The sequence below is a fragment of the Salmo trutta genome, chromosome 8 (genome assembly GCF_901001165.1).
Source record: "Salmo trutta chromosome 8, fSalTru1.1, whole genome shotgun sequence".
NCBI lineage: Eukaryota > Metazoa > Chordata > Actinopteri > Salmoniformes > Salmonidae > Salmo > Salmo trutta.
The window spans coordinates 23,082,294-23,105,386 of record NC_042964.1 but is presented as its reverse complement, the minus strand read 5'-3'; the positions used below and the strand labels follow the sequence as shown (position 1 = coordinate 23,105,386).

Sequence of the window (23,093 nt, the reverse complement as noted above, 5' to 3'; positions counted from 1 at the left end):
GTTAAGGAGATTGAACGGAATCTTAAACACTTAGAAATTCATAACGTATTATACAAATTGGAATTTGTAACATATCACACGAATTTCAGAATTAAAAAATGTGTTATTGATTTTTCTTTTTAAAGCTTGTGAGTGCTACTTTCAAAACTACTGGCTGAAATTATACAAAAACTCTGCTGCGTCACTTTAAGACAGATAGCCTGAGCAAGATCACAAAAACAACCTCCGGTTACCATCTTCTTGCCTGCGACTTCCCTACTCCACCTAGCATGGCGAGAAAGTAATCCTCCTCGGCATCTTCTTCTCTGAGAGGTCAAAGGTCAGAACGCTAGCCAGTGTATCCCCGGCCAGTCACACCTGAAATGTCACCCCTCTAAGAGTCAGATTACTGGAGTCAGATTATCTCTCTCTCGGTCAAAAACAAGATAATGGAGATGAAGATGCTATATCTATATCCGGTTGGGCGTTGATTTTGGAGCTGTATCGATTTTGGGGTGTGTTTGAGGCTTGGGGCGGCAGGTAGCCTAGTGGTTAGAGCGTTGGACTTCTAACCGAAAGGTCGCAAGGTTGAATCCTTGAGCTGACAATGTACAAATATGTTGTTCTGCCCCTGAACAAGGCAGTTAACCCACTGTTCCTAGGCCACCATTGAAAATAATAATTTGTTCTTAACTGACTTGCTTAGCTAAATAAAGGTAAAAAAAAATGTATGAGGTGACTTGGGTGTGAGAGAGTATTCATGCTTGTGTTTCTTCACTCTCTCTTACTGTATGTGGTCATGCCCTGATATTGGAGCTGTGTTGGTTTATGTGACGTTAAGGAGTGCATGAGGCTACTTGAGGATCATTTGGGTGTAGGAGAGTATCAGTGTTCATGCGGGTGAAGTTTGTGTTTATGAGGTGTAATAATAACAATCCTGATTGAATGATTTGTGTTTTTGCAAGGAGGAGATGAGAGAGAGAGAGAGACAGACAGAGGAGGAGAGAGGGGGAGAGAGAAAGAGAGAGTTCTTTGTTCTCAAGGAAAGTCTCATGTCATGTAGCCTACTGTAATTTGGTCCAGATCGCAGCTGTTTGGTCACTATGGAGATTTATATTAATTTGAGTCAGTCAGTGACTCATGCTAGCTAAGCTAGCATCGCTGCACTAGGCCTAATAACAGTGACTCATGCTAGCTGCCATTGCTGTACTGTACTAGGCTCAATCAACAGACCCCAACTAACAACAAACGTTCTCACAACTTTAAGGAATGTTCCCTTAAGACTCACTTTAGGTTATTACCTTACGTTTTCATAGGAATGTTCCAGTGATGTGCAAGGACTGTTTCCAAGAGACCATTTTCTCAAAGTTAACCAGAACCCAGAACATGGTTACCATGTTCTCAGAATATTTAATATTAATGTTCTAGACACGTTTCATTGGGAAGTTGCAAGAATATTGCAGTGTACAGTTTTCTGAAGGTAAGGAGAATGTTCCATCAACGTCACACCAAACACACACAGACCATGGTTACCATGTTCTTAGAAAATAAGATATTAATATTCTAGACAAGTTTCATGGGAATGTTGCAAGAAGATTACTGTGTCCAATGTCGTTTAAAACATAGGACATTCTGTTGTGGTCCCCTGGAGGTTTTTGTCTTGTTCCCAGCTTGTTTCAGGTACGTCCCTAAGTACGTTTTTAAGATGTCGCCTGATGGTCCCTTAGAAACGTAAAAAGAAAAAAACCTGTTTCTTTACAGACCACCCCTTGTTACTTTTGCAGAGCCTGTCAAGGCCCTGATTGGTGAACCACTGATCCATTCACAGATGTTTGTTGGCAAGGATAGGGACACCCAAACAGTGCTTTCAACATGCATATTTGACATATAGTACCTTCAGAAAGTATTCACACCACTTGACCTTTTCCACATTGTGTTGTGTTACCGCCTGAATTCAAATGTATTACATTTAGATTTTGTGTCACTGGGCTACACACAATGCCCCGTAATGTCAAAGTGGAATTATGTTTTTAGAAAGTTTTACAAATTAATAAAAAATTTAAAGCTGAAATGTTTTGAGTCAATAAGTATTCAACCGCTCTGTTATGGCAAGCCTAAATAAATTCAGGAGTAAATATTTGCTTAACAAGTCACATAATAAGTTGCATGAACTCACTCTGTGTGCAATAATAGTGCTTAACATGATTTTTGAATGACACCATTGGCCTCATGGTGAAATCCCTGAGTGGTTCCCTTCCTCATCACTGTACCCCACACACACAATTATCTGTAAGGTCCCTCAATCAAGCAGTGAATTTATTGGTAGATGGGTAAAAAAAAGCAGCCATTGAATATCCCTTTGAGCATGGTGAAGTTATTAATTACACTTTAGATGGTGTATCAATACACCCAGTCACTACAAAGCTATAGGCATCCTTCCTAACTCTGTTGCCGGAGAGGAAGAGAACCACTCAGGGATTTCACCATGAGGCCAATGGTGACTTGAAAACAGTTACAGAATTTCATGGCTGTGATAGGAGAAAACGGAGGATCGTTCAACAACATTGTAGTTACTCCACAATACTAACCTAAATGACAGAGTGAAAAGAAGGAAGCCTGTATAGAATACAAATATTCCAAAACATGCATCCTGTTTGCAATAAGGCACTATATTAAAATTGTAAAGAATGTGTCAAAGAAATTAACTTTATGTCCTGAATACAAAGCGTTATGTTTGGGGCAAATCCAACACAATACATTACTGAGTACCACTCTTCATATTTTCAAGCGTGGTGGTGGTGGCAGCATCATGTTATGGGTATGCTTGTCATTGGCAAGGACTAGGGAGTTTTTTTTGTCTATAAAAATAAATGGAATAGAGCTAAGTACAGGCAAAATCCTAGAGGACAACCTGGTTCAGTCTGCTTTCCAACAGACAATGGTAGACAAATTCCCCCTTCAGCAGGAGGATAATAACCTAAAACACAATCCCAAATATACGTACACTGGAGTTGCTTACATGTTCTCACCTGGAATTTAAACTCATAACCTCTTGGTTCACGTCATTCATATCTTCCTGCTATGCCACCATGTATGTGTCAGTTATCAGTTCATCTGACTATTCTCTCATCAATGATTTAATTGACTTATTTCAGAAATGTTATGGTTTTCTGTATAGTGGTCTAATATTGGTGTGAAATATTACTCTCTTTTCATGTTACTCCTTTATCACTATGATACATAAAATCGTTTTTCTTGAGTGTACTTTTAACCAAGCTGAGATTTCATTAAAAGTGCAAAGTGTAGCAATACAGGTGAATCCAGTCACTGACACAGACATGGTGGCGTAGCAGGAAGATGGGAATGCCATGAACCAAGAGGTTGTGAGTTCAAATCCCAGGTGAATTCCATGTTAAATAATAGTTACTGTAAAAATGAACATGCACAATGTAATTGAGCCGACAAGGTGAAAAATCTGTCGATGTGCCCCTGAGCAAGGCACTTAATCCTAATTTCCTCCTGGGGCACCATACTTCTATGGTTGACCCTGTATAACAGCACATTTCACTGCACCTATCTGGTGTATGTGACAATAAAACATATATTTGTTATTTACATGCTAGCTAAGCTAGCATTAGTACACGGTGGATTCTGTGTAGATTTCAGGGTATGAGTCACATCTAGAGTGTGTGTAGCATTGCTGTACTTGAATGTGTGTAACATTTTATGAAAATATATCTATTCCTGCCTGGCTGGCTGGGCATTTCATTGTTGCAGCATCTACTGCGTAAACACATCAACATCCCACAGGATTGCATTAAAAGTATGCTGAATCCTCTCTATGTCTTTGAAGGGGGGCAGCAGGCAGTTAAGCTTTTATGGCTCACTGGCTTTGAACAGGGGAATAGTGAAAAATAGATGCATCCATCAGTAGCGAAGTCCAAATTATACATTTTCGTAGGTCAAAGTGGGGTGTAGTTTGTACTCTTCTTTGGGATAGGTATGGAGCTAGCCTGACATGAAATGGGATATGGGGCAGCGGGCTTAATTAAATCATATTTTGACCAACAGGTAAAATACTATGTTAATTGTGTAGATAATCCTCCAAGAAAACCAATGGTTCAACCCTCATGTCTCTATCACAATCTGTTCAAAGGTTGGTTTTTACCCTTGTAGGATGGCCAGAATTAGGGTGACTAAATCAATGGAGGCCAGAGAAAAACAGTGGTACAAAAATCATAAAGCATCGTGTCGTCTAGGCTGGACGCTGTGCGAGAATAATTGCTACCTGACAGTCTCACTTTCCCGTTGAACTCATCATCTTTCTTTTTGCATGTACAGGACATAAAAACAATATAGAGGCAGGATAGATATTGATTTTGAGTCATGACATATTTTAGTATAAGCTTTTCATATTAATACAAGATTCCTGTTCTTTTTTAGAAGATTTCTCTCAAAAACAAACGTTTCTCTTTGAAATGTCACTGGGGCACTGAGTGAGCATACTGCAAGCTTTTTTATTTTCAAAGCCTTTTCCATTTATTTCAGCTCAAAAACCGTTACACACTGTGTCCCTCAATGGCTGAGATTGATTGGCCACTCCTGAAGCTACCTGTGGATCATACTACATTAGCTAGTTCCTCTACATATTTCTTGCATGAATAGCTGCATCTTTTACAGTACCATGTGGAATAGACATTCTCTGTAGTATTGAGCTGAACGTTCAGACCATCGTCATGGCAACCGTGTCACTCTTCTGGCACCATGCTGTTGATGCGAAATAACATCATCACTGCTCATTAGGCAGCAACACCAACAACAATACTTGTATTACTGCCAGTTCTCATGAGAGTAGTGATGTAATGCAAGCGCAAAGCTACTAACAAATTAAAAAGGTTTTAGAAGTGGTTGAGTACAACATTTGGGGATGATTACAATGTTACAAAGGATAAAGTATCCTATGGTTAAGTTTGGAAATTGTGAAGGTCAATAAACTGTGCGTCTTGGGCTTCATAGTTTGCGATTTATTTATTCTATTCAATCCATTACTCTTAATTGGGATCATTTAATTTTAACACAGTTCCATGGTCCTGCTCTTCCTTATAGCCCTCTACTTCCTGACTGTATGCTCCATTCTTTTGAGTAAGATGGCGCCGACAGATATGGCAGCTCTGCTTCTAGCGCCTAAGCAACTTTGCAGTATTTCGTTTTTTTGTGTGTTATTTCTTACATTATTAGGCCAGACATTTTTTTGTGTTATTACATACAGCCGGCATTTCTTTGGGGATATCAGAGCAGCGGTAACTCACCAGCATTAAAACCAGGAATACGACTTTCCCGAATTGGATCCTTTGTTCGTACCCCCCAGGGCAATTTAACTTATTCCAGAGGCTGCTCCAAAACACCACCGGCGGAGAAGAGGTATTCGGAGTGGACTTCTAGTCCAATTCAGGAGGCGTGCACACCATCCACCGCTTCCGAGTATATTACTCTCTAATATTCAGTCTCTGGATGATGAAGTAGATGAGTTCAGGGCGAGGATCTCCTTCCAGAGAGACATTAGGGATTGTAACATACTCTGTTTCACGGAAACATGGCTCTCTCGGGATATACTGTCCCCGTCCATTCAACCATCTGAGTTCTCAGTACATCGCACAGTCAGGAATAAAGAACTCTCCAGGAAGAAGAAAGGCGGAGGTGTATGTTTCATGATTAACCACTCATGAAGTGATTGTGATAACATACAGAAACTCAAGTCCTTTTGTGCACCCTACCTAGAATACCTCACAATCAAATGCAGACCATATTACCGCCCAAGAGAATTATCTATGGTTATAGTCACAGCTGTGTATATTCCCCCTCAAGCCGGTACCACGACAGCCCTCAAAGAACTACACTGGACTTTATGCAAACTGGAAACCACATATCCACATATCCATTTATTGTGGATGGGGATTTTGAGGAAAACACTACCGAAGTTCTACCAACACATTGACTGTAGTACTTGTGCTGGTAAAACATTGGACCACTGCAACTCAACTTTTCTAAATGCCTACAGGGCCCTCCCCCGCCCTCCCTCTTCGACAAATCTGATCACGACTACATTTTACTCCTCCCTTCCTATAGGCAGAAAGTAAAGCAGGAAGTACCCGTGCTAAGGTCTATTCAATGCTGGTCTGACGAATCGTAATCCATGCTTCAAGATTTTTTTGATCACGTGGACTGGGATAAGTTATTCCCTCTAAGGCAATCAAACAGGCAAAACGTCAGTACAGAGACAAAGTGGAGTCACAATTCAATGGCTCAGACACAAGACAATCACGGACTACAAAGGGAAAACCAGCCACGTCACGGACACCGACGTCTTGCTTCCAGACAAGCTAAACACCTTCTTCGCCTGCTTTGAGGATAACACAGTGCCACCGACACGACCCGCGACCCGCTACCAAGGACTGTGGGCTCTCCTTCTCCGTGGCCGATGTGAGTAGGACATTTAAGCATGTTAACCCTCGCAAGGCTGCCGGCCCAGACGACATCCCTAACCTCGTCCTCAGAGCATGCGCAGACCAGCTGGCTGGAGTGTTTACGGATATATTCAATCTCTCCCTATCCCAGTCTGCTGTCCCCACTTGCTTCAATATGTCCACCATTGATCCTGTACCCAAGAAAGCAAAGGTAACTGAACTAAATTACTATCGCCCCGTAGCACTCACTTCTGTCATCATGCTTTGAGAGGCTCGTTAAGGATCCTATCACCTCTACCTTACCTGACACTCTAGACCCACTTCAGTTTGCTTACCGCCCAAATAGAACCACAGACGATGCAATCACCATTTCACTGCACACTACCCTATCCCATCTGGACAAGAGGAATACCTATCTAAGAATGCTGTTCATTGACTATAGCTCAGCATTCAACACCATAGTACCCTCCAAGCTCATCATTTAGTTTGTGCCATGGGTCTGAACCCCACCCTGTGCAACTGGGTCCTGGACTTCCTGACGGGCCGCCCCCAGATGGTGAAGGTATGAAACAACACCTCCACTTCCCTGATCCTCAACACAAGGGTGCATGCTCAGCCCCCTCCTGTACTCCCTTTTCACCCATGACTGCGTGGCCATGCATGCCTCCAACTCAATCATCAAGTTTGCAGATGACACAACAGTAGTAGGCCTGATTACCAACAATGACAAGCCTACAGGGAGGAGGTGAGGGCCCTGGAGAGTGGTGCCAGGAAAATAACCTCTCACTCAACATCAACAAAATAAAGGAGCTGATCGTGGACTTCAGGAAACAGCAGAGGGAGCGCGCCCCTATCGACATAGACGGGACCACAGTGGAGAAGGTGGAAATCTTCAAATTCCCCAACGTACACATCACGATCTGAAATGGTCCATCCACACAGACAGTGTGGTGATTAAGGCGCAACAGCGCCTCTTCAATCTTAGGAGGCTGAAGACATTTGGCTTGGCCCCTAAAACCCTCACAAACTTTTACAGATGCACAATTGAGAGGATCCTGTCAGGCTGTATCACCGCCTGATACGGCAACTGCACCACCCGCAGCCGCAGGGCTCTCCAGAGGGTGGTGCGGTCTGCCCGAAGCATCACCTGGGGGAAAACTACCCGATGTCACAGGAAGGCCAAAAAGATCCTCAAGGACATCAACCACCAGAGCCAAGGCCTGTTCACCCCGCTATCATCCAGAAGGCAAGGTTAGTACAGGTGCATCAAAGCTGGGACCAAGAGACTGAAAAACAGTTTCTATCTTAAAGGCCATCTGACTGTTAAATAGCCATCACTAGCTGGCATCCACCCTGTTACGCAACCCTGCACCTTAGAGGCTGCTGCCCTATATACATAGACTTGGAATCACTGGCCACTTTAAAAATGAACACTAGTTACTTTAATAATGTTTAAATAATGTTTACACATGGCTTTACTCATCTCATATTTGTATACTGTATTATATTCTACTGTATTTTAGTCAATGCCACTCTGACATTGCTCGATCTAATAATTATACACTGCTCAAAAAAATAAAGGGAACACTTAAACAACGCATCCTAGATCTGAATGAAAGAAATAATCTTATTAAATACTTTTTTCTTTACATATCTGAATGTGCTGACAACAAAATCACACAAAAATAATCAATGGAAATCCAATTTATCAACCCATGGAGGTCTGGATTTGGAGTCACACTCAAAATTAAAGTGGAAAACCACACTACAGGCTGATCCAACTTTGATGTAATGTCCTTAAAACAAGTCAAAATGAGGCTCAGTAGTGTGTGTGGCCTCCACGTGCCTGTATGACCTCCCTACAACGCCTGGGCATGCTCCTAATGAGCTGGCGGATGGTCTCCTGAGGGATCTCCTCCCAGACCTGGACTAAAGCAGCCGCCAACTCCTGGACAGTCTGTGGTGCGACGTGGCGTTGGTGGATGGAGCGAGACATGATGTCCCAGATGTGCTCAATTGGATTCAGGTCTGGGGAACGGGCGGGCCAGTCCATAGCATCAATGCCTTCCTCTTGCAGGAACTGCTGACACACTCCAGCCACATGAGGTCTAGCATTGTCTTGCATTAGGAGGAACCCAGGGCCAACCGCACCAGCATATGGTCTCACAAGGGGTCTGAGGATCTCATCTCGGTACCTAATGGCAGTCAGGCTACCTCTGGCGAGCACATGGAGGGCTGTGCGGCCCCCCAAGGAAATGCCACCCCACACCATGACTGACCCACCGCCAAACCGGTCATGCTGGAGGATGTTGCAGGCAGCAGAATGTTCTCCACGGCATCTCCAGACTCTGTCACGTCTGTCACGTGCTCAGTGTGAACCTGCTTTCATCTGTGAAGAGCACAGGGTGCCAGTGGCGAATTTGCCAATCTTGGTGTTCTCTGGCAAATGCCAAATGTCCTGCACGGTGTTGGGCTGTAAGCACAACCCCCACCTGTGTACGTCGGGCGCTCATACCACCCTCATGGAGTCTGTTTCTGACCGTTTGAGCAGGCACATGCACATTTGTGGCCTGCTGGATGTCATTTTGCAGGGCTCTGGCAGTGCTCCTCCTGCTCCTCCTTGCACAAAGGCGGAGGTAGCGGTCCTGCTGCTGTGTTGTTGCCCTCCTACGGCCTCCTCCACGTCTCCTGATGTACTGGCCTGCCTCCTGGTAGCGCCTCCATGCTCTGGACACTACGCTGACAGACACAGCAAAGCTTCTTGCCACAGCTCGCATTGATGTGCCATCCTGGATGAGCTGCACTACCTGAGCCACTTGTGTGGGTTGTAGACTCCGTCTCAGGCTACCACTAGAGTGAAAGCACCGCCAGCATTCAAAAGTGACCAAAACATCAGCCAGGAAGCATAGGAACTGAGAAGTGGTCTGTGGTCACCACCTGCAGAACCACTCCTTTATTGGGGGTGTCTTGCTTATTGCCTATAATTTCCACCTCTTGTCTATTCCATTTGCACAACAGCATGTGAAATGTATTGTCAATCAGTGTTGCTTCCTAAGTGGACAGTTTGATTTCACAGAAGTGTGATTGACTTGGAGTTACATTGTGTTGTTTAAGTGTTCCCTTTATTTTTTTGAGCAGTATATATTTCTTTATTCCATTCTTTTACTTTTAGATTTGTGTGTATTGTTCGGAATCGTTTTTAGACACTACTGCACTGTTAAATAGTACTGCACTGTTGGAGCTAGGAACACAAGCATTTTTCTACACCCGCAATAACATTTGCTAAATATGTGTATGTAAGGCCAATAATTTTTGATAAATTTGATAAATGCCTTTCCTCTGATTGCACTTTGGAATTAACAGATCTACAGGACAGCATGAACCAAGTCCAGACCATGAGTTTAGTCAATCTGTTGAAAGGATCTACCAAAGCAAGGCAAGTCTGTGCCAACCAGCCAGCCTGGAGACCACAGCCAGCCAGCCAGTCAGCCAGGAGACCATAGCCTCATTGGTTCTGACTCTGACCATGACCGCAACCTACTCTCATCAGTCATGAACTGACTGACACAGACTTCTCCCACTCTGAGACAAAATGTAAGATGGATTCTAGGACATCTAATTATCTTAGTAGTGAAGAGAACAAAGACGGTGTTCCTCAATGTAAAATGGTTTCGTTCCCTTGTCTCCTCTATGGCTTATAACTAGGAATAGGAGTTTTACTGATCATGTGACCTGACCACGAACAATTCTGGAAATAACTATGGAAAAAAACTCTGGGAAACACTCCCTAATTATAGGGAGAACTGTCGGCTAGGGCGCTAAGATTTATAGTGGTCAGGTGACATGGCCATGAAAAACTGGTCCTACAGATATCTGCTTCCAACTGTCGTGTCTTGCCAGGCCCTGGTCTTCAAGGAAAGGGCACAAGGAGAGGAAGATAGTTAAAGTTATTGAGACACACCCCAAGTAAGGAGGACACATTCATTCATCACAGCCACAGTGGCAATGGTGGGGCTATGATACCTCGGGGACACACACACACACACACACACACACACACACAGATAATTACAGTGCATTTGAAAAGTATTTAGACCCCTCAACATTTTCCACATTTTGTTACGTTACAACCTTATTCTAAAATTGATACAAAAATATATAATTCTCATCAATCTGCACACAATACCTCATAATGACAAAGCGAAAACAGGATTTTAGAGATTTTAGCAAATTTACAGTACCAGTCAAAAGTTTGGACACACCTACTCATTCAAGGGTTCTTCTATATTTTTACTATTTTCTACATTGTAGAATAATAGTGAATACTTCAAAACTATGAAAAAACATATATGGAATCATGTAGTAACCAAAAAAGTGTTAAACAAATCAAAATATATTTTTGATTCTTCAAAGTAGCCGCCCTTTGCCTTGATGACAGCTTTGCACAGTCTTGTCATTCTCTCAACCAGCTTTACCTGGAATGCTTTTCCAACAGTCTTGACGGAGTTCCCACATATGCTGAGTACTTGTTTGCTGCTTTTCCTTCACTCTGCAGTCCAACTCATCCCAAATCATCTCAATTAGGTTGAGGTCGGGTGATTGCGGAGGCCAGGTCATCTGATGCAGCACTCCATCACCTTCTTGGTCAAATAGCCCTTGCACAGCCTGGAGGTGTGTTGGGTCATTGTCCTGTTGAAAAACAAATGATAGTCCCACTAAGCGCAAACCAGATGGGATGGCGTATCGCTGCAAGATGCTGTGGTAGCCATGCTGGTTAAGTGTGCCTTGAATTCCAAATAGATCACTGACAGTGTCACCAGTAAAACACCCCCACACCATCACACCTCCTCCTCCATGCTTCACAGTGGGAACCACACATGCGGAGATCATCCGTTCACCTACTCTCCTTCTCACAAAGACACGGTGGTTAGAAGCAAAAATCTCAAATTTGGACTCATTTGGACTCAGACCAAAGGACAGATTTCCACCAGTCTAATTTCCATTGCTTGTGTCTCTTAGCCCAAGCAAATCTCTTCTTATTTATCTCCTTTAGTAGTGGTTTCTTTGCAGCAATTCGACCATGAAGGCCTGATTCACGCAGTCTCCTCTGAACAGTAAATGTTGAGATGTGTCTGTTACTTAAATTCTGTGAAGCTCTGCAATTTCTGAGGCTGGTAAATCTAATGAACTTGTCCTCTGCAGCAAAGGTAACTCTGGGCCTTCCTTTCCTGTGGCGGTCCTCATGAAAGCCAGTTTCATCAGAACACTCAAAGTTTTTTGCGACAGCACTTGAAGAAACTTTCGAAGTTCTTAAAATTTTCCGCATTGACTGACCTTCATGTCTTAAAGTAATGATTGGCTGTCATTTCTCTTTGCTTATTTTTGAGCTGTTCTTGCCATAATATGGACTTGGTCTTTTACCAAATAGGACTATCTTCTGTATACCACACCTACCTTGTCACAACGCAACTGATTGGCACAAACGCATTAAGAAGGAAAGAAATTCCACAAATGTACTTTTAACAAGGCGCACCTGTTAATTGAAATGCATTCCAGGTGACTACCTCATGAAGCTGGTTGAGAGAATGCCAAGAGTGTGCAAAGCTGTCATCAAGGCAAAGGGTGGCTACTTTGAAGAATATAAAATATAAAATATATTTGATATGTTTAACACGTTTTTGGTTACTACATGATTCCATATGTGTTATTTGAAAGTTTTGATGTCTTAACTATTATTCTACAATGTAGAAAATAGTAAACATAAAGAAAAACCCTTGAATGAGTAGGTGTGTCCAAACGTTTGACTGGTACTGTATTAAAAATGTAAAACAGAAATACCTTATTTACATAAGTATTCAGACCCTTTACTATGAGACTCGAAATTGATTTATGGTCAATTCAATTGATTGGATATGATTTGGAAAGGCACACACCTGTATATATAAGGTCCCACATTTGACAGTGCATGTCAGAGCAAACACCAAGCCATGAGGTTGAAGGAATTGTCGGTAGAGCGCCGAGACAGGATTGTGTCGAGGCACAGATCTGGGGAAGAGTACCAAAAAATGTATGTAGCATTGAAAGTCCCTAAGAACACAGTGTCCTCCATCATTCTTAAATGAAAGAAATTTGGAACCACCAAGACTCTTCCTAGAGCTGGCCGCCTGGCCAAACCGTGCAGTCGGGGAGAAGGGCCTTGGTCAGGGAGGTGACCAAGAACCCAATGGTCACTTTGACAGAGCTCCAGCGTTCTTCTGTGGAGATGGGAGAACCTTCCAGAAGGTCAACCATCTCTGCGGCGCTCTACCAATCAGGCCTTTATGGTAGAGTGGCCAGACGGAAGCCACTCCTCAGTAAGTGTCACATGACAGCCCGCTTGGAGTTTGCCAAAAGGCACCTAAAGAACTCTCAGACCTTGAGAAACAAGATTCTCTGGTCTTATGACACCAAAATTGAACTCTTTGGCCTGAATGCCAAGCTTTACGTCAGGAGGAATCCTGGCACCACCCCTATGGTGAAGCATAGTGGTGGCAGCATCATGCTCTCGGGATGTGTTTCAGTGGCAGGGACTGGGAGACTAGTCAGGATTGAGGGAAAGATGAACAGAGCAAAGTACAGAGGACCTCAGACTTGGGTGAAGGTTCACCTTCCATCAGGACAATGACCCTAAGCACACAGCCAAGACAACTCAGGAGTGGCTTCGGGACAAGTCTCTGAATGTCCTTGAGTGGCCTAGCCAGAGCCCAGACTTGAACCCAATTTAGCATCTCTGGAGAGACTTGAAAATAGCTGTGCAGCGACGCTCCCCATCCAACCTGACAGAGGTTGAGAGGATCTGCAGAGAAGAGTGGGAGAAACTCCCCAAATACAGGTGTGCCAAGCTTGTAGCATCATTCCCAAGACGACTCGAGGCTGAAGGTCGCTTCCAAAGGTTCATCAACCAAGTACTGAGTAAAGGGTCTGGAAACTTATGTAAATGTGATATTTGCAAACATTTCTATAAACCTGTTTTTGCTTTGTCAATATGGGGTATTGTGTGTAGATTGATGGTGGGGGGGGGGACAATTTAATCTATTTTAGAATAAAGCTGTAACGTAACAAAATGTGGAAAAAGTCTAAATACTTTCCGAATGCACTGTATTTATTTATGTGTGTGTATGTATGTGTAGTTGTTTTTGCTTCATCCCATGTGACAACATGTGACCGGACAACAACAACTTTATTAATATCTTGTTATTTAGTATAATCATTTTAGAACTTCTAGAACTATAGTTCCTCCCTGTGTTTTTATACGCGAGCATGTGTAACGTGTACGCAAGTACAGGGAGTGAAAATGTAATAATAAATAAAACATGGAACGAAACACGAACAGTGTACATACATGAAACAGGAACAGAATCAATAACGCCTATGGAAAGAACCAAGGGGAGTGACAGATATAGGGGAGGTAATCAGGAAGGTGATGGAGTCCAGGTGAGTGTCATGAGGCGCAGGTGTGTGTAATGATGGTGGCAGGTGTGCGTAATGATAAGACAACTAGCGACGTCGAGTGCCGGAGAGGGTGTAAACGTAACTGTACCCCCTCCCTAATGCGCGGCTCCAGCCGCCGGACGACGCCGACCAGAGGGACAGTCCCGAGGACCAGGAGCGGGCCGGTCGCTTCTGCTGAGGCACGGGAACATGTAGAGCCGGCTGAGGTGCGGGAGCCTGACGAGCGTGCTGAGGCGCGGGAGCCTGACGAGCCGGCTGAGGCATCCCCGGTTGCTTCGGCAGTGGCATTTGGACCCAACTTCACCAGTAAAAAAAAAAAGAAAAGATCCGTGAAACTTCCCCTTGGTGAGGCGTTATTCAGTAACATGTATGCTGGGAGTCGGGAAGCAAGTAATGGAGTGAATTTCATGGCATAGCTATGTTACTGTCAGTCATAGAAAGTTTACTGTGTTTATTCTAACACATAACCTAACCCTAAATGTAACCCTTCTAAGCGGTTACATATAAACAGATATGCAGTTTGTGTTCATAGTTTGGGCATGTAGACCTCATTCCATGGAGGGCCGAGTGTCTGCAGGTTTTTGGTTTCTCCTTTCAATTAAGCCCTAGACAACAAGGTGTGGTGAGTTCCTTAATAATTAGCTACCTTAATTCATCAATCAAGTACAACGGAGGCGCGAAAACCCGCAGACACTCAGCCCTCCGTGGAATGAGTTTGACATCTGTGATCTATAGGGTACTACTCAAGTAAAGTGTGACCTAAATAGGTAACACAGCATAGGAGGTTACACACTATCTAGAACCTAAAAGGGTTCTTCGAACTCTTTGAATAACCCTTTTTTGATCCAGGTAGAACCCTTTTGGTTCCAGGTAGAAACCTTATGGGTTCCATGTAGAACCCTTTCCACAGAGGGTTCTATATGGAACCCAAAAGGGTTCTACCTGAAACCAAAATGGGTTATCCTATAGGGACAGCCGAAGAACCCTTTTGGAACCCTTTTTTATGTGTACTATCAGTCATAGAAAGATGTGTGTGTTCATGCAATGTGGTCTTTCTTTATTGGGGTCCCCGTTAGCTGACAACATGATGACAGCAAGTCTACCTGGAGTTACTATCAGTCATAGTTAGTCAGTCATAGTCATCATTACTGTGTTTACGTAATGCCAAGTGACCCTTGGACTATCCTCACACCAACCAACCAATAAAGGCACTATGGATGCATCTCAAATGGCACTATATAAAGGTACTACTTAATCATTATACTTATGTAACTGATGTGATATGGCTAGCTAGTTAGCGGTGCGTGCTAGTAGCAGCATTCAATCATTGACGTCATTTGCTCGGAGACCTTGAAGTAGTTGTTTCCCTGGAAGCCAGCCGCACCAATGTGTTTGGAGGAAATACCTTTCAACTGACGACCGAAGTCAGCCTGCAGACGCCCAGCCCGCCACAAGGAGTCGCTAGAGCATGATGAGCCAAGTAAAGCCCCCCCGGCCAAACCCTCCCCTAACCTGGACGACACTGGGCCAATTGTGCGCCGCCCTACGGGACTCCCGGTCATGGCCGGTTTTGACACAGTCCGGGTTCGAACCCAGGTCTGTAGTGATGCATCAAGCACTGCGATGCAGTCACTTAGACTGGTGCGCCACTCAGGAAGCCCCACACCCTAGTTTTGTAACCTAGCAGATAATCAGACTCCTATCCCCAGATTCTGGACACACATGCACACAAATTCTGCAGCGTTGGCTGTAGCAAATAGCTATGGGGGTTCTGTACTATACTTGTCAGCAGGTCTCCAAAGCCTTGCCAAGATAGTCCCCGATCAAGCCAGAGAACCGGTCGTCCGGCTGCTCTCTCTCTGTCTGTGTGGAGCTACGTTTAACCTACCTACCATGCCATCTCCACTAACACATGGTGCAGTTGATGGTGGCGACTACATTGCTGAGCTCTGGTTGAATTCTACTGCTCTGGAATAGATTTTTATTTATTTTTTAAATATGTTTTTATTTTAGGACCATTCAGTGAATGTCTGGGTGAATATCATCTGCTGTCTGAATAGCATTTGTATAGTCTGAGGTGGAATTCAGAAGAATGTTGGACATTCAGAGCCTACGATGTCTTTAATGTCTCAAAGGGAATACATTTTCATTGTTGTGCTTCCATGAGGTGAATTTGACCTCAGTGCAGGTTCCTTGAGGTTGTGGTTCCCAGATTTAGTCACAAGTGACAGGCAACGTGACACACTGTTGATCCATTGTATTTGTACTGTAAGGCCTAGACTCTAGAGGACATACACACACACACACACACACACACACACACACACACACACACACACACACACACACACACACACACACAACGTTGCTGTTGTGTTATAATAGCCTGTACTTCATGTTGTGCCGAATGATTAATAGATGACCCTCTGCTCTCTCCGTAGGCCTCCTGAATGATGGAATGTATTTTCATATCTTATTCATAGGAGAAGTAATGTCAGGGAAAGCGGTGCAAACACGCACGCAGAGAGGGGCAGTATTTCTGATACCTCAACATAACTGTAATTTTATGTAATTTGTATTTTAGTTTGATACACTAGTCTTTAAAGTATCTTGTATTTCTAACAAGATACATGTTTATGTATATTTTGCCCATCTCTGCATGCACGCATGCACACACACACACACACGAAAAGGAAAACGGGCAAAAAAGTGCCCGGTTAAAGTTTAAAACGCACATTTTTGAATTTTGTCGAGCACACGGTTTACATTTCCTGTTTTATCCCCTCGAGCTAGAACTAGAGAGAGAGAGCCAAAGTAGGAAAGGCTGTAAGGGTTGTCACTTGTTGGTGTCATGGTTACTTTGGAGTATAAACATTATAAACACCTGTTCTTTGGCGTATCATGTGGTAACGTCTTGGGCTTAATATGTCAACTATCTTGAGCACCAGTGGAGGCTGCTGAGGGGAGGACGGCTCATGATAACGGCTGGAACGAAGTGAATGGAGTGGCATCCAACACATGGGAACCCTGTGTGTTGATGTATTTGACAGCATTCCGTCTACTCCACTCCAGTCATTACCACGAGCCCATCCTCCCCAATTAAGGTGCCACCAACCTCCTGTGTCGATCACGTTTGGAGTGATACACAATATACAGTGCAGGTTGGTGAATAAAGAAGCTGTAGTTCTAAGTAGTATTGTAGGTCCTGGAGTTTTGGCAGTTCAAGTCATGTGGTCTGGAAAAACTCCTGGTCCCAGCTATATGTAGTAAAGTTGACCCCAGTTCTGTGCATTATTTGACTTCTGTCGTCCAGGTAAAACAGCCAGAATGATGTACTCCAGGAGAATAGACCGTTTCTGATAAAGCTTTGCCGCAAAGCCTCACTGTTCTCTCCAATTGATTTATCCTGCTTGGTTAAACAGCAGCTGACGCCTGCAGAGTGATGTGTGATGCGATGAGAACATTGGCTGGTTTCTTGTGTGACATATTTGCAATGGAGCTCATACTGTATAGGGAGCATGAGTCACTCACAGTCGGTGACAGACAGACCTGCTTAACTCCTTCGCACTTCTCCAGACTCAGATCCGCACTCCTCAGCTATCTACCAGCAGATACTGTAGCATGTGCTGGTGGGAAGTCCGATATGACTTGGAATGGACATTCAATATCATGCAAAACTGGTGTGATAGGCTATTAAAGGTGCATTTGTAACTTTCAATTCCACAATTCCACAGTTTGAATTCCACAGTGGAATGAGATAGGACTAATACAAAAATAGCCTAAATTAGGCCAAGACTGCTACAATCATCAAGACCCACTACCTACTTCAAAGAACAGGGGCAACACTTTTGACCAGAAATAAAAGTTTCAGAAATCACATATTTCATACCCGGACAGCTTTTTTATTAAATCTATGTCTATTTTAGGGCATTTATTTTAGCTACGCCTACAGTATGCGACTGTAGCAACGTGTATACGTCTGTTGTTTAACTCTTTAATGCCCACCCTGCTCAGTGTTGTTGTAACATGTCGGTGTAGGCTGTAGGGATGTCCTGGTGTGTTAAAGCTACATCGTCACACACAAACACAGGCACACACACACGCACACACACACACACACACACACACACACACACACACACACACACACACACACACACACACACACACACACACACACACACACACACACACACACACACACACACACACAGGTGTTTTACAGTTACATCCATGAATTACTGACACTATAGCTGGAAGCGGATGCAATAGAACCGGAAGGCTACAGGCCATATTTTTAGTGTATTTCCCCCCCGCCCCACACACCGGGATCAGAAAGAGAGGGTCTTTCACCCCCACGGTGTCATGAGAAATCCACCATCTCCCCTGCTAGTATTAGTTCCTGCTGGTGCTGTGATACATTCTGTACACACATCACTTTTGTTTCCTGGTCTGGAAATGGGGAGAAGAGCACTCAGAGTTTCTTTGTGTCTCAGGGTACAAAGATTGAACTGTGAAAAGCCTTTGTGATATTTGGGGTGTGAAGTTGAACTGAGGCTGAGTAGAGAAGCTCTGACATATGACCGGTTGAGATGGAGTGAGAAAACAGACATGGTGACCAAATGGGAGATTCTACATCGTGGTAAAATCATTGGATGTTAAAGCTGTGGAGACGGTTCTGCGTTTGAATGATGGGGATGGTTTGTATTTGAATAAAGCTGCGAAACGTTGCAACAGTAGTCATAGAAACAGGGAAGGATGCACATGCAGCCATTCCCACACACAACCTACAACCCTCCTCCCAACACACACACATTCCTTTCTCACTCTATATACTGGCGCAGTCAATAAATAACAACAATATTGTAACAGCATCATCATACAGACTATCCCCGTGAGTGGCTCATAGGTGACGCACACACAGATGTGTGGTGACTCATCGAACAACATGCACTTACAACCACATTGGCAGCGTAAAGATACTATAAAGCTCCCAGAACAGTTTTACTGCACTGCCACACAACAAGGTTGAGGTGACCTGATAGAGCTACAGCTGTACTGTAACCATGAGTTATTTTAGTTTATGGACATGACATGAATGCATGATTTACAGGAAATTACGGATCTACTATACTAGCTGTGTTTTCCATGCACTTAGTCCGTCCCTCATTCAACCATAGAATATGAATGAGGTTGCCTCTAAACATTGATACAGAGGCTGACACTTCTTCAACCCTCTTAGTATGATTGAAAGTTGGGTAATCTGATCCAAGATCTGTGGTTAGGAGGAACTTCTACCACGTCATCATCAGATCCACCCTTTTTTTCCCTTTAGTCCCCTCAGCCAACACCTCTCACCTGTGGCCGGACAGTGAGAGAGGGAACCAAGAAGTCACACATTCTCTTGGCACATACATTAGCAGAGCATGGTGGAGAGAAAAACAGAGAGATTGTGTGAGAGAGAGACAGACAGAGAGAAATATTGAGAGAGAAAGAGAGAGTGCTAAAGAGAGAGGTCACAATGAGTTAGATAGAAGCTGCAGTCAGAGAGAAACAGAAAGTGAGACTAGTCGCTCTGTGAGGAGATGATTGATAGTCTGACAGACTAGAGTGAATGTTAGACATGTATTAGCTATCCTTCTCCCTCCCTTCTCCTCCCTCCTGTCCCTCCCCCTCCCATATGTATCGAAGCTTCACATCTTCTCCGGTCTCCTTCCCCTCCCTCCCTCTTTCTCTCCCTTCTCCTCCCTCCTTCCCTCCCTCCCCCTTCACGTTTTTCCCGGTCTCTCTCTGCGCTCCCCAGAAGGCCTTATATAGCTGTAGGACTGTCTTGCCCAGCTCCTCACCGCAACGCCAGTTCAGTTCAGTCTCAGTCTCTCTTATAAATACCCCTGCTCAGACTAATATGGAAGTGCCTTGGCGGTATCGGATGGATAGCCTGTGATGAAGGAGGAGAAGTTGGAGGGGGCTGTGGGGGGGGGGGCGGCAGACCTTTAGTGGGGCAGGTACCTTAATAATTTTCTGCAAAAACACATTCATCACCCATTGTAGGCTAAGCAAGCTAGAACAACAGATTAAAGGGTGCAGAAGCGCGTAGTGCGTAAAAATCGTCTGTCCTCGGTTGCAACACTCACTTCCCAAGTGCAACGTCAGCACAAGAACTGTTTGTCGGGAGCTTTATTAAATGGTTTCCATGGCCGAGCAGCCGCACACAAGCCTAAGATCACCATGCGCAATGTCAAGCATCGGCTGGAATGGTGTAAAGCTCGCCGCCATTGGAGCAGTGGAAACACGTTCTCTGGAGTGATGAATCACCATCTGGCAGTCCGACAGATGAATCTGGCGGATGCCAGGAGCACGCAACCTGCCCCAATGCATAGTGCCAACTGTAAAGTTTGGTAGAGGAGGAATAATGGTCTGGGGCTGTTTTTCATGGTAGGGCTAGGCCCCTTAGTTCCAATGAAGGGAAATCTTAACGCTACAGCATACAATGACCTTCTAGATGATTCTGTGCTTCCAACTTTGAGGCAACAGTTTGGGGAAGGCCCTTTCCTGTTTCAGCATGACAATGCCCTGTGCACAAAGCAAGGTCCATACAGAAATGGTTTGTCGAAATCGGTGAGGAAGAACTTGACTGGCCTGCACAGAGCCCTGACCTCAACCCCATCAAACACCTTTGGGATGAATTGGAATGCCGACTGCGAGCCAGGCCTAATCGCCCAATATGGGTGCCCAACCTCACTAATGCTCTTGTGGCTGAATGGAAGCAAATCCTCACACCAAAGTTCCAACATAGTGGAAAGTCTTCCCAGAAGAGTGGAGGCTGTTACAGCAGCAAAGGGGGGACCAACTCCATATTAATGCCCATAATTTTGAAATTTGATGTGTGATGAGCAGGTGTCCACATGCTTTTGGTCATGTAGTGTATCTTGAACATCTACTGGAGTCGGCTATATCAGCTAATCATCGCTAATGTGGGCTAGACAAATCAGCTAGTTAGCACGGCTATGCTGTCAATACAAGCTAGTCTTCACTTGATTTAAATTTGTCCTGCTACTGACAAGCAGTAGAACTGCTGTTGCCCCTTTCCCTCACTGTGAGTCCACACATGCTAGCAACTCCAAAGTAACTTACTACTGGCGGTATTTATTTCAAACTCACTGCTGTGAGCCAGTGGGTAGCTCATGCATGCTACTAGGACGCAATGCACTGGCGCGTTCGCAGTGGCAGAAGGGTGGGGGATGGGACTTTTTTCAAGATTCATGAGTTTATGAGAACTGATCTACTTTACCTCTACAGGATCGGTGGGTCCCCCGTGGGACGATTGAGCTAACGTAGGCTAATGTGATTAGCATGAGGTTGTAAGTAACAAGAACATTTCCCAGGACATAGACATATCTGATATTGGCAGAAAGCTTAAATTCTTGTTAATCTAACTGCATTGTCCAATTTACAGAAGCTATTATTGTGAAAGAATACCATGCTATTGTTCGAGAAGAGTGCACAAAATGTATTAATAAACCAATTAGGCACATTTGGGCAGTCTTGATACAACGTTTTTGAACAGAAGTAAAATTGTTCATTGGATCAGTCTAAAACTTTGCACATACACTGCTGCCATCTAGTGGCCAAAATCTAAATTGCGTCTGGACTGGAATAATACATTATGGCCTCTCTCTCTTGCATTTCAAAGATGATGGTACAAAAAAAATACCAAAAAATGCATGTTTTTTGCTTTGTATTATTTTTTACAAGATCTAATGTGATATATTATTCTACATTAATTTAACATTTCCACAAACTTCAAAGTGTTTCATTTCAAATGGTATCAAGAATATGCATATCTTTGCTTCAGGTCCTGAGCTACAGGCAGTTAGATTTGGGTATGTCATTTTAGGCGAAAATGGAAAAAAATGGGTCAATCCTGAAGCGGTTTTAAGCAATTTGTTGCATTTAAAGTTACAAGGGATAAGAGACTAAACATTTTATAAAAGGTAATTCCTTTTTTTAAACGCCACCAATCAAAAGTGCACTTTGTCCTTAGGAGGGCAAATACTTTGTGAGTACGGGCCCTGAACTATAATCTTTCAGTATGTTGTTGAAAGAGCAGTTGGGCTTATTCCGAATCTCAGTTGTCTGTAGTTGTTGGATTATTCTTTACTCTGCGTCTTGACCTGTCAGAATATCTGTGTTCTATTGACTGTCCTGTATGGTGGAAGTATTCTGCAATCTATACACCGTCCTGTTATGTCATGACCAAATGTCCTAATATACACTGAGTGTACAAAACATTAGGAACACTTGCTCTTTCCATGACATAGATTGACTAGTTGAATCCATGTGAAAGCTATTATCCCTTATTGATGTCACTTGTTAAATCCACTTCAATCAGGGTAGATGAAGGGGAGGAGACAGATTAAAGAATGATTTTTAAGCCTTTCAGAGGGTGTGCCATTCAGAGGGTGTGCCATTCAGACGGTGAATGAGCAAGATGTAAGTGCCTTTGAACGGGGTATGGTAGTATGTGCCAGGCCCTCCGGTTTGAGTGTGTCAAGAACTGCAACACTGCTGGGTTTTTATGCTCAACAGTTTCCCGTGTGTATCAAGAATGGTCCAACACCCAAAGGACATCCAGCCAACTTGACCCAATTGTTGGAAGCTATGAAGTCATCATGGGACAGCATCCCTGTGGAACGCTTTCGACACCTTGTAGAGTCCATGCCTTGACGAAGTGAGGCTATTCTGACGGCAAAAGGGGGTGCAACTAACATACTAACATACAAAAATGAATGACGACGTAATAAAATTGACAAGCATAGTAGTGGATTAGTATCCAGATTAGATCACACTATTAAAAGTAATATTGTGACTAGGCACAATATGTTAGTCTGGATATTGGGACACATACACTCTGTGTTATGCTTTGTTTAAGGTCATTTTTTTTACAGTCCCGTTGAATGACGGTCTTGATATAGTCTTGTAATAGTCTCTGAAGGTGAATGACTATGGCAACTTCCAGACGTTCGTGGAGATCGCATTCCCGGTAATTCTGCGGAAGTCGGCTCAAGGGTAAATTACCTTTAAAGTCAAGTGCAGTGTGCTTGTCAAGGATGCACCTTTGATTGAATCGCAGCCTATATGTGAATGTCCTGTGCTAAA

At 43.7% G+C, this 23,093-nt stretch overlaps 1 protein-coding gene across 2 annotated transcripts in view; it reads left to right on the top strand.

Annotated features, from left to right (window-relative positions):
- The window catches only part of casq1b (calsequestrin 1b), a 35,601-nt gene that overhangs the window by 3,306 nt on the left and 9,202 nt on the right, over positions 1 to 23,093 (top strand). The gene's annotated exons all lie outside the window — the stretch shown is intronic.